The sequence below is a fragment of the Arctopsyche grandis genome, chromosome 7, assembly GCF_051622035.1.
Source record: "Arctopsyche grandis isolate Sample6627 chromosome 7, ASM5162203v2, whole genome shotgun sequence".
Classification (NCBI taxonomy): Eukaryota; Metazoa; Arthropoda; class Insecta; order Trichoptera; family Hydropsychidae; genus Arctopsyche; species Arctopsyche grandis.
Genome location: NC_135361.1, coordinates 13,257,545 through 13,271,549, shown reverse-complemented (window position 1 = coordinate 13,271,549; position 14,005 = coordinate 13,257,545). Strand labels below are relative to the sequence as shown.

Genomic DNA, 14,005 nt, shown 5'->3' with positions numbered 1-14,005 from the left:
GAATCAGCTTTTGTGTGGTAAACACATCAATGTTTGATCAACTGAGACAACAAATTTCAAATTGTTGTTTGTAACAGATACGAATATGCTCCAAATCTATGTAAACTCGCCATCGCTACTGTATTACGACATTGCTCACGTCGATTTCTTAGACTTATTGCAAGATTCAACTTATGTTTATCATTGCTTCTGTGATGAGGTAACCCTTCACTGTGTATATCGTCCCACGCGCAAGCTGATGAATTAGTCGTCTTGAAAAAAATTTACACCTTCAGAATTTGTGTCATCGTTCAATCTGTACATAGAGGTGTGAGGTAGACTTGCTATAAGCAGATTGATTTTCAGTTTTATATTTAAACAATTTATTTGTTACTTCTTGAGGGGTTTCTACAAAAACTCATGGTCTTTAGCTTTGCCGTAAACCGTCTCTAAGTTTAGAATTCCGTTTTGGATTTGACCTAAATTAAGGTTCCCGACATGCCCATTGCTGCGTTGCCTCTTAGGAGGAATTCGTAAATTGCTGTTTTATTTCATATTATTAAATATCTCGTCGTTATAGCTATGTATATATGTATGTATGTTCAATGTGAAAGGTGATGCAACAATTGAAATACCCAGATTGGTTTATGATGAATTTCATCAAATGTAATGACAATACTAATAAGCCACCGCTAGTAGTGGGTATCATCATTTACAACCACTCACTATCCATTGCAGGATGAAGGCCTCTTCCAACAGACTTCCATCCGTCTCTGTTTTGTACAACTCTCACCCATCTCACCAAAAGATTTTGCTAATTTCGTCTAACCATCTTTGTGGCCTCCCTTTCACCCTTTAGCATTCTCTCGGGTGCCATTCTAGTACTTCTTTCGTCCATATGTGATCCGCTCATTGCCATTTCAATCTATTCACTATCTCCACCATATCCACTACCCTTGTCATACTCCTCACCCACGTATTACGTTTCCTATCTCTTTTCATTATGCCAAGTATACTTCTTTAAGTGCACTGGACTTTTTGCAGTATTTTGGTGTTCAATGTCTAAGTTTTCATAATTCATCACTGGCAAAACACATTGATGCTGATCTTTTTCTTCAGGCAAAGTGACATTTTTCATTTAAAAACGTCGTTAATTCGCCCAAATGCACCTACATAAGTAGTTTCATACGTCTCTTTATTGTGGGACATGTCTATTATTTGCCCTAAATATTAATAGTTATCAACTACTTCTACTATTTTATCATCTAATAAAATGCTATCGGCCATGCAATTACTATTGAACATTAATTTGGTTATATTTACGTTGAATTTTAGTCCTACTTTCCCTGTACAGCCGTGTTAGTCTAAGATCGATAAAGTAGCTTTCACTTTTCCATTTGTGAGGTTAAAACCTTTATGGAGTTGATGGCCCTTACTTCAGACAGACAATCTTCCCTTCCACGATTGATCGAATTAATAGGATAATAGACGCAGGTTTAATTGAATGAAACCTGGATGCTGTAAAGCTTCCATTTGTACTTAATGTCAACTACAAGCAATGGTTGTGTAAATTCTTCCCATGCCAAGATAAACCAGCCTAAAAGGTGTGCTCGCTGAACAAAGAAAAGAGAATACACCTGCCCAAGCTGAACGTGCATCAACAGGAAGTACAGACGTCCGTAGACATGGCGCAAGAAAATTGCCGTATTAATATTATGTGTTGCATTATATGCAATTCTTCAATGTCACTGATGCTAAAGGTTGCGTTCACTGTCGTTCAATACCGATCTAAAATAAATCCAATAAATGTATCATGTTATTATCATGCAAATAAACACACGGTCGTAGTTGTGAGCACCCATTGCATTTGGCCTTGCCGCATAAGGTTTCCGCCAGCACATACGCTAATCTTTCTTTGTAATTAGGTGAACGGAGTTCGATTCGAGTTGAGGGTATCTTTCTTATTGTACCAATCAGTCATTGCACTCGGTGTATTTTTAGGAGAGTTGGAGAAGAAGCTCGTTATCATTTCGTCTTTGACCGGCGATGAGGGCGTCGACCGTCACCAACACAATAAGGTCAATCTGACCTCTTCGGTTACTGGTCCCTTGTAATTATAATACTTTTTTTTGTCGTCATTCTATCTTCGAGCGAATGATGATTCGTCCGTGCCATAGCTCTCTTCCAGCGAAATGCGTGGTCGATGACTCGGTAGCCAAAACAAATAGAACCTAAGTCGCCTCGTGAATTGAGACGAGTTCAGGACGCGGCGAGCAATATTTTATTTATTTTTTGTTTCCGCGTTATCTTATCCGCGTAGACTTATCAACACTCCTGTTGCAAATTCAACGGAGTGGATCGCAACCACCCACTGGTTGTGAAGTATGTTTCTTATATGTTCCTTATACTATTAATTAAACGCGAATTTCGTACGGCTAAGAATACATTAAAATAAACGGTAGAGAACGTAAACCAGTCGTCCCTGTTCTTCATGATATTATGTTGTAAAAATTTAGTATGCATTACTTTGCGATTTGCAAAATAGACGCGTTTTATATGATTTATCGCAAGTGTGTTTCAACTCGAGGCTCGCGACCCGCACAAGGTTGGCGCGAACACTGAATCGTACGGCACGGCATGTCTAAGTAGACTCCAGCTGTGATGGGCGTATCCTCATACTTCGTACGATCTTATTATCTCGACAAGTTTCTCCGACATTTCATCAAATCACTTTCAATACAAGGATAAAATCACCGAAAACGACAGATGGCCATAGCATAGATCAGGCATGCTAACGATTTTTTTACATGCGCAGAACTATCTCTGCCCCTTATCTATACGGTTTGAAAGTGCCGTTGTTTAAAATGCAATTCGCATTCATCATCCAAAAACTCTTACTTATACTTATAAATATATATACTTACTGAGGTTCTTTTTTTTTTTAATAAATGAAAATACCAGATTCAGCTGTTGTATAATGGTAAACAAGGTTGGCGACTTCTGATCTATCAAAAACTTGCAGTTTAATGTCTTGGCCTTGCGTGAAACAATTGGACTAATTTTCCAAGCACGACGTTATCGATTTCATCTATAGTTTGATATTAGAAACGATTATTCATTTTATTTGTCGTCATTAATTACGCGTGTTATTGTTTTAAAAAATAAAACCAAAACAATGCGTTTTGTATCATTTTCACTTGCTAATAAACATATGTACATATGTGTTTGTTTGTAGTTATTCTTTTTTATTCATAACAAGCGAGAGATGTGTCGATGACGCATTGATATATTTATGTACATACAATAAATACACTGTTCAATCACCCCATACTGTTTCATTTTCGCTTTTTTTCTATATTTATTATGTCTTGTATTGTATGTAACAGTCCAAGTGTTCGCTCCGGTTGGTTCATAGACATACTATGTTTCGTTAATATTAAATACATATATTATAACCCAAGATAAGCTTGCATACTATTTATTTATCGTCAAAGTTTATTTGCCGATTAAGGGTGAATAATTTCTCCCATTGTCGGTTAACCGGTTTTTATCGGTAAATGGAAAATTTTCGTGGATTTACTCTATGTTATCAAGTTTTCTAATGTCATATATTTAAATACATTCGTAATAATTAATTATTATGATTGAATCAACGGTCTGATCGCATTTATTACGACTTGGTTGGTCTGTGTTGCCACTCTCAAGTATGCATCATTGTAGCCACTCTTACAAGTGTAAAAGATAACTATACAATAAGTTACTATTACTATGTTACTGCTGTACGAAATTTCAAGACATTTAACAACAAAGAAATATTTTGAGTTTACTGCCTCGCATACCCTCAATTCATTCCGCTCAATAAGTTTTGACGATTTTTCGGTAGTGCAATCTCTTATACAAATAGGGTGGTATAAACTTTTAAGAATACCTTAACTTATGCCTAATAGTTTGTACATGAACAAACTACATCGTTTGTTAATTTGTTCTTTTGTGTGTAATATAACTGCCCAGGTTGGTTCATGTGTGAACAAACTAGTATGTTCACGAACGATCGAGATGTACACTTGGACTGTATACATATGTATATTCACAATTTGTGAATTTACATCTTGAATTCTGCACGTGTATGTTTGAATAGTTCAATTTTTGCCGCTTCGTGTTATCATCTTGTGTCATCTGCAGCATGTGCACGAGTAGGCAGTATGCAAATCAGCAATCGCTGTTTGTTCAGGAAGCAAACATTATTGTGAAACACACTTGTACTATCGAATAATTCAATCAAATTAAACATGTTTGTATTTGTTCTTCGTTTCAATTGGCAAACATTACGCAGTTGATTTTGGTGCGATTTCGAGCAGACGATTTTCTGGGAATATCAGAAATACATCTATGAATTCAGCACTCTTTTCCCGCTCCAGACGGATGCTCGCATGGACTCTGTTTGAACTCGTCTAAGAATAGAGGGCGAAAAAGTGTATTGAGAGTTCTTCACACGTGACACATCCGTTTTTCTGTTTTTCACACACAAAAGGGAAAGAAAAGGGACGAATTTCAACTGTGAAAATTTTAAAACCATGTGTATAGTATCGCATGGCCGCTCGGCATCAACTGTCTGGTTCTGGTTCTTATTTGCTCTGCTTTATACGCATTGTTTTTTGCACGCTAACGTCTGACCTTAACCTCGCTGTTGGTTAAACAAAGACGATTTGTCTTGGGTATCACATCTCTTTCACCTCAAACTCGGGTTTGTCTTACCGCTGCTCCAGTTACGTTCGTCTGGAAAAACTAGCTTTTCCGAATTTGTGACGCCCCTATTTTCACACACAGAAACCTTCTCAATATGTAAGAAGTTTCGATCCAATTCGAATTTCGAACGTCGCTTTAACCGATGGAAAGATTTGGATGCTATTCAAAAGATTTTGCTGATTGTACATGACTTGGTGTTCGAGATAGTTCCATGCGAAATTGGCACCTACTGGTTCATTCTTTCAGTTTATACACAACGAAGGTTGAAAAAAATTCTGCAGTTCGAATCGATCTTCTCATTAGATTGAATCACCAGCGCATGCCAAGTTTAAGAAGAAGGATGGTACATTTTGCAAATTTAGCTATTTTATCCAACTCATAGATGTAGATTTTTTCCTCTCCCTATACAAGGTTTACCGGTTCTTGACCTTCTGCACATACTCGTACGTATAGCATGTGGAATAAAGAACACACCTATTGGTAAACGTACCTACGCATTTCTTATATTCAATTAACCATCATATAATCAATCAAGCTCGTGCATATTGGTTCGGAGAGCACTTCAAATCACGCACCTAGAACGTGTCTGCACACACGGACTGACTGTGTGTATTGTTGTTTGTCCCGGCAATTGAAATTTTTTTGCGAGAACGTGTCATCTATTTTACAAACGTTGACGCCCGTTATTATCTCATTTATTAGATGAACAAACCAGAAGCTCTCTTCTATGCTAGAGGTGAAGTCCCCCCACGCACTGCTCGCCGCTCATTCGCCTTGAAAATCATCAACTGATGCGGATTGTGTAACTGACATTTAGATATCATCGCATACGAGTTTTGTGTGTACACGTGGTCGTCTTTATTTTCTTAATTTGCAGCTATTATATTACGTGACTGAGCTCACTTGTTACAGTCGTCGAGATAAATCACACATTTCCTGAATCGGTCAAAAGTTGAGTCGTAGATAAAACCCAGTCGATTCGTCTCTTATCCGCTAGTAGAAGGTCATAATTGTATATAAATGATTTTTACATAATTATTCTAATGTCGAAAAGTTACCGAGCGCATCTCGTATTGTTTTACTTGGAGCATGACTCGTCTTCGCAGAATGGAACGATTCAGTTACTCCGCCCAGGGCGTTTCGCACAACGTTGAATATGGCGAATATAATTGCATTATAAGTTATAACTTATAACTATAAGAGGCGTTTATATCTCGTATTGTTGCACATGCTTTGTTTTGTAGCAGTGCTTTTAGATTCGTTTAGATACCTGGTGTCTATATTTTTTGTCATATTGTATAAATTTATCATATTGTATAAATTTTATTTTTAAATTACCTGCATTAGCTTTAGTGCCGTTATGTTTTTTTTTATCTGAAAGAAAGAAGATCATGTGAATTTTGTTCACTTCTGCATACCAGTGGCGGCTCATGAGAATTCATAGTGGCGAGGCTGCAGAGATGAATCGGCTTCGGTAGTTTCTCGTTGACCGAATGCAAATAAAAAAACTAAGAAGAGTCTTGTAAAAATGGGATGCATGTATAGGTACTATGCTGGGAGGGCTGTAGCCCACAACCCACATGGACGACAAAAGTAGCATGCATGTGCACTATACTAGGAGGCTGCAGCCGAGCCGCCACTGTAGTAGTACATTCATACATATGTATACTCCGTTCAAATCAGTCTGTGTTTACAAATTGATACTTCTTCTCCATTTTTGTTGAACATATTATTCTATATGTGTGTTGATTTTGTCTAAAATATATTCTTAAATATAATGTGTTATCTCCTTCCACTCATACTAGCAAAGTGTGCGAGGGTCTATCTATCGTTCAGGATTTCAGTTCCCATTCTTTCCTACATGCGAGATCCTTTCATTTCAAACTCACATAGATCCAGGACAAAATTTCGCATGACAGAAAATATTGGGATGGATAGAAAAGCATTCACTCGAAAATAAACTTCTCTGCGGCCATTAATCTTCATTCTTCTATGGACGGGCAAAAAAGTCAGAAAATAAGCACGGTCGTGTGATGCTTAGATTACAAACAAAATGTCGGGATTTTTTGTCGTTGAAATTTTAGGCACAGGAAAAACAGTATCCCTCGAGACCAATGATGGTATCAGTTTCTGTTCCAGGATAGTTTCCGTGCCTACACCCAAAACTACACAAAATCTAGTTTACACAATGTATTTGGTGCCCAGTCTAATTTTCAACCATTGGTTGTTGCGCACGTCTATGGTAGGGGTCACAAAACTATTTTGTCCGCCACTTTTTGTCTGGCCTGCAAACGAATCAAAAAATCTCTATAAAAACATAAATGATGGACATAAACTAAATTTTTAGAATGTCAAAAATATGGATCATGCTCCCGGTCCTCCTTTGTAATTCATAAAATATGTGGCCCTCTTCCTAGAAAGTTTTAAATACCCCTGATCTACATACATACATATATGTATGCGATAGTTGCGCTATACGAACGTATACGTATTTCATGTTTCACACACCAAAGTGGTTTAATTTTCATCACATTTTCACATTAATCCCACCAGTAGTACGCACACAATGCATTTATGCAACGATCGCACAATTATTGCATTACAACACAGTACATTACCCAACACCGTACACTGGAAAGCTTCCTGAATGTCAAATTATTAATTTTTTATAACGATCAATGATAAATTCGAGACTTTCCGGTGGATAGCAACAGGGTAAATCGCATTGTGTGTGCATCAGCAACACTGATGCACACGTCTCTCTATTTTAACCTGGAATATCCTGGATTCTCCCGAGCGTTCAGAAATAAATCAGACACTCACCATGTGTACTTACATGCATACATACACGTGCAGATAGACGAATGTATGTATTTTATTAAGAGTCTGTGGGGCATGAATTATGTATGCAGTTTGCTGCGACTCTTGTGAGGCAACCACACACTCTTATTTATACGTATTGAATACGGGTCAGCACTTGGAACGCTCGTAGACACATTGGTAGGTATATAATAATGTGATTGTTTCGAAACTTTTCGATTATTGAGCGGCTTTGTCTGCGTTCGCTTCTCTGCTACTTATATTTGCGCAAAAATGGAAATAAAAAACCTGGCCGCATGAAAGGTTAACGTACTCGCACTGAATGGAGGACGGGTACTAATTATTTTTATTCTGAAAGATGTCAATGGTGAAACTTTGAGCAACGTTGCAACCTGCTCGCCCCTTATTGGGTCACAGGATGCGCATAAAATAATGGATAGGCAAAGCAAACCGAAGAAACTCTTGGGACAGGCACGTAAATAAATAAATTTGTCAATTTAGGAGATTCGTTTGAGATCTCGTTTGTATGTGGACGATCCGGTTCACGAAGTATGATATCACACTGTAAATTATTGCTTGATCTCGTATTGGTCGATCGCGATTTCAACCGCACCCAGATGATTATTATTAAACCATTTTTTGTGTACGTATATTTGTATAGTTATATGCAAGCGGATTTAATTTATAGTTTTATAATTATAAGTATAAAAAAGTCGTCCGGGCGTTCAACTCGTCTGTTCGGATGATCGAATATTCGTTTATTGACTATAAATGTGTGTGGTGAGTTTCTTTTTGTTTTATTGAGATTCGAGATTTGAACTATTTGTTGGTTTTAGTGTTCGTTATGGTGGATGCAGATCGGGGGCAGTTTAAATCGTGAGCACTATCGACCAAATGTTGGCATTGTGAAAAAGACGAAATAGTCACAGATAGCTTCAAAAGCATACAAGACACGTGTTTATGGTTTGCAATGAAAATGAGTTATCGGAGATATGGACAGTGAGGCTAGGGATTTCTAAACTAATGCCAGAATCTCGACAAGTCGATTGAAGTTGAAAGTTAATATCAACATTCAAGTTTCTTCCCACATGTACGAACCATGTAGCGACGAGTTTTAAAGCGCAGACACACTAAATTGCATGGCATGGCATACTCAGATAGACTCCAGCTGTGATGGGCGTATCCTCATGTCAATGCTAATTCGTACGATCTTATTATCTCGACAACTTTCTTTTCCATTTCTTCAAATCTCGATCGCTGTCAATACAAGGATAAAATATTTTGGCCCGGATGGCCATAGCATATATTAGGCGTGGTAACATTTTTTTACATGTGCAAAACTATCTAAATAAAAAAAAAACACGTGTTGTTATTTGTATAATGCTCTTTTTGATATCTAAAAGGGTTGTTTGGTGTGTGTTAAGGTGAGGAAAGTCTCCAATTGTGAAACTCTACTAAATTATTAAAGTTGGTTTATTTACTGAGCCGAGGATAATACATTAATGATATCGCAACAATTTATTTCTAAAGGTGACCACTCAATGGGCTATTTGTCAATCCCAGCAAGGATTGGGATGATCGTCATCGTTAATCTCAGCAGATTGTCTAATGGATTAAGTTCGGCGATTTTTTTCCAGTAGACCACTTAACCAACGAACAACTTGTCTCCCAGACGATGCTTTTCGCACACAAAATGGTTCACTATTGTCAACCATGTTTTTTTGATCTCTTGTTTTCTACGGTATTGGAGAGGTCTATTGTTTTTTGGCTAGCACCAAGCCAACGCCGCAGTCTGCGCATAAGTAGATATCGGACACACGAGGTTTCTGCTATACGCCTTACTGTCAATTTCTTAGAAAGCATTGTTTTTCTGAGAAATTGACAATAGTGAACTATTTTTTGTGCAAAAAGCATCCACTGAACCCCGATCTCTGCAAATAACTGGTTTTTATACTAAATTAACAATAAGCCCAATGATTCAAGCAAAAACCTAGTCCTTTTTAACAAAAAAATTTGAGGCAAAACATTGCATCTGATCAAATATTCTTTGTTCGGCGAAAGATTATTAGAAACGCGGCCGGAAAGTTAGTTGCTCGGTAAAGCATCGCCTACTACGATAATTATCGTAGAAAGCAACTAATCGCTCGATAAATTGCCTGGTGAGTGGTTTCCTTCATACATTTCGAAGAAAGATTTTCATTTATGTAGTTGTAAATTTGACACGTTGCTTGGTATTACATATACTTTAACCCGACTGCAAGTTCAAGGAAAATTCACTTCCTGGAAGATTGAAAACTAATAAACGACAATTCTCATTTAGAAATCCAATGTCACGTTTTAATTATCCACTAGTTAATGCGTACCAATATTGCGCAATTTATGAATTTTGATATTATGTCACGGTCAACGCATATATTTGATGTGTCACGTCGTCTATTTCATTGTGTTTTGAGTCCGCTTTTTATCAAATTCGCATTTCGTGAAATTTTCTTTTATGTAACGCTGCGTTTAAACCTGACCGTAACGTATTAAAATTCAACCATGAAATCGATCACGCAAGGTTAAGAACTAGAGACAATAATGCTAATTCGACTAACTAAATCTAACCGTTTCGAAATCCTGATTCGAAGTCCTCGGTTCGGTCGAACCAAGTTGACTTTTCCTCTTGTACACACATACATACATGTGTGTCGATCGCAAAGGTCAGGGCTTAATGAGCAAGGTGTTTAGGGCTACTCGTTTTATTGTAATCGATTATACCCATTGCACGGCGAACTTTAGCATTATTGTATACAATGGAGGTTTCCCGCAAATGTGTCACGTTGGAGACGTGAAGGTGATTCGCTTGACCACATGTGTCTTATTATTACTACTACTGTGCATGTAATGATTCGCAATCGCAATTATTGCCGACACTCGCGCAGAATAATTAAAATTGCCAAAATTTAGACCGTTGCAAAATTTGCTTTCGAAAGGCTAGACGATCCGGTCTTTTGATATCTGATCGTAAAGATTACACCATTCGCATTTTGAATTGCGCAATAATGATTCGCTTTTATTCGTTTATGATTTGATGTTTTTTCGCTGTTTAAGCCCTTGAGTTTGCGATGGACACACCTTTCACTCTAGGCTGGTTCCAGTAGGGATAAATCGTTGACCCACAACTGTTGAGAAAGTTTGGCCTGTTTCTTTTGTGTAATTTAGTGTAATTGCACATCGTTTTGTTTTAGTTGCTATATAATGGTTATTATATTCTAGAGAATCAATTTAGTTTTTAGTGTATGCGTCCATTTGTTTAATTGTATCCATTAAAATAAATTGAGAACACTTTTTTGTACTAAAGTTCAACGGTCTCGTATGAGTTCATATGATTGAAGCGATGTAAAATTTTCTTTTTTTTTTTGTGGCCGTATCTAATCTATCTCTATCAAAGTATCATCATCGGAATTATTCATCACGAATAGAAGAAGAAAAAAATGGAAATATGAAATTGAATAAAATTCCTAATACTGGTGATGGTTTCCAACTAAAATTGACTAATATTTTGCTGGAAAATGTTATGCATTATCAAACAGCAAACACATACTAACTAGGGATTGCAATTTACCGTCAAATTCTATTTATCGGTAATCGGTAAGTGATTTCTCCCATTGCCGGTTTTTGCGGTAAATGGAAAAAATTTCGTGGATCTACTGTATGTGGCTACGTTCCCTAAAAGCGTTATCCTATATTGAACCGTAAATAATTAAATATAAATATCAGGTGAATAACGTCATATAAATCCATTCATGCAGTAGTGTCGCTAGGCCCGTGCGGTCTGCACCGGGGGACATCAAATTGTTCAAATTGAAAAACGCTAATTCGACATTCGTTTTATGACGGTCCTCTAAAGCAGAGCATCGTAACCTGAGTACCGCGGCAACGTTGAAGCGTATAGCACCATATAGATCTAACGGGTGCGAGCGAGATGCGTGAAAAGGTTGCGATGCTCTGCTCTAAAGGCTACACGCCTCATTGTAATTTCTGTATATATACAGCTTTCTGTATTTATACAGCTACCGCGAAATCCGTCTAATGCAGCTATATATAACATCAAATATGAGCCATAATTGGCTTTTGTTGGAATTCCTGAGAAATCAGTCTATGAAGTAAGAAGGTTAACTGATTCAGTCAGACGGAGACGCAATCTAGAAACAAATTCATAATTAAAAAAATATTAATAATTAATAAAAAGTATTTTTTGGATGACACCACCCCATAGCGAGGCCACTGCATTCATGATAATTAATAATCACAATCGTCTGGTCGTATTTATTACGACTTGGTTGGTCTGTGTTGCCACTATTAAGCATGCATCAGTGTAGCCACTCTTACAAATGCATCAGTGATTATACAAGAGAACTGTCAAACTGACAGAAAGCTCGCTACGACTTATCACAATGAGTTACTATTACTACATATGTTACAACTGTACAAAACTTCCAAGACCTATAAACAAATTTGATATTTGATGAGTTTACTGTCTTGTATATCTCTTATTCGTCCCCCTCAAAATTTGTCATTTTATACAGAAAATAAACAAGTTCCAGACTACCTAATGCACAATACGCCATTTGCATCGATTTTTAATGCAATAATATACCTGTATCTATATGTATTTATACATAATTACCGATGGGGAAGTTATGGTGATTTACCGGTAAATCGGCAATGCAATCCCTAATTTTATCCTAAGTAGAATTATTACAAACGGGAAAGATAGATAAAATTGTCCACTTTAATGGTTTCCATTAATGAAAATGACTTATCTCATGACATTCGATTCACTGACGCTACCCGCGCACTTGATATCAAATGATGCGTTGTTGTGGCTGATTATAAATACTAGTCACATTGAATTTTGTGTATAAATTATCCATATATATAATACACTGATGATAGAAAATCATCGCATTAGATGTGTAGAACTAACTGGTCGAGAACAGAGCGCAATTACGTACCAACAACCAGTCGGTTCACACGTGAACTGACCTTCTTTCTTCCTGGACCAACACACACAAAGAGACACGAGATCGTTTCGTGTTTTTCATTTTTAGTAACGACAATCAAAAGTGGATATGTTTTCATCATCGGAATCATATCGATATAAATTTTTGCGTTCAATTTATTTTGTGATTTGAAGGTTGTAATTTACATTTATTTGTCACTCATCCGCTTTGTACGAACAATGTACGTATGCAAATAATTCGTTAATTGCGCTTTATGGTTTTTGTATGATACATATGTACATGCATATACGTTGCACACATTTTCCTGCTGATCTTAATACAAATATTAAATTAAATTAATATTGCGTAATAAAGAATGCATGTATTAGATTTAAAATTCATACATGTATCTATGCATATGTATAAGGTGCTACACATTCGCATGATTTTCCGTTGGCTATAAATTCTCTTACGGCTTGACAGTTTCGCTTTGCCGAACGAACCAATCACGTATCAAAGTCCTTGGATGATTGTTGTCTTCGAATCATTTTTTCCAACTAGAAAAACCGATTAAATTGTAGCGTGTATAATATATTATATATAATATAGACGTGCAGTATTTTCAATATCATTTATTTGATGTTTCGCAATACGAACTTTACTTTTTAAGACTAGATAAATATTTTAGGCTACCCGGTCGCGATGACTTACTAAACAATGTAAATCACCTGGTTTGGTCACAATTGCGATTTGCACCAATACACTTAATTCTATGCGTTTTTGTATTTAAATTTATTAATTGTTCCATTTCTACTAATGCCTAAAAAGTCACGTGAAATTCAATGGTGTGCTAACAATTCATATTCAGTACTAGGTTTGGACTGAAATTGGAACTTGGAAACTAAATTGGACGTTAATTATACTTGTAGTAACCTATGTAATTACTAGACATCGGATTGTCATTAGGGCAATCCCAAAAAATAATACACGTTCAATAAAAAAAAGGTTTTCTACGATGATAAAAATTTGCCAATAATAGTTAAAAGTGTATTTCCCTAATCACTTATTAGAGCATGATGGTTTTTTGGTGTTATGGCTATTGTTAAACTTCGTAAAAAATCTTTTTTTGCTCACTTGCTTTTTAAACTGTTGGAACGTGTATTGTATTTTTGGATTCCCTTAATAAACACTCGTCCTTTAGTAATTACATGTCAAGTATTTTCGAGCCAGCTACTAAACACTCACACATGCAACTATGGAATGAGCTATATAAATACAGCATCTTTCGAACCAACACTGCTCGCATTAATCTATGAGTTTGTGTGTGATAACTGCTAAAATGACGTTATAGGTGCTATAACTCACTTATGATTGGTCTTCAGCGTTGGCTGGGTGCTTTTCAAATAAAAATAGACCGCTCCATTAGTGTTCAAAGCAAGAGAGCAAATTGACAAGGTTGACAATATTGAAAC

General features: G+C 36.6%; 1 protein-coding gene across 2 annotated transcripts in view; it reads left to right on the top strand.

Moving 5' to 3' along the window:
- Nucleotides 1-14,005, top strand: part of LOC143914166 (serine/threonine-protein kinase unc-51-like) — a 39,225-nt gene that overhangs the window by 5,415 nt on the left and 19,805 nt on the right. The window lies entirely within an intron of this gene.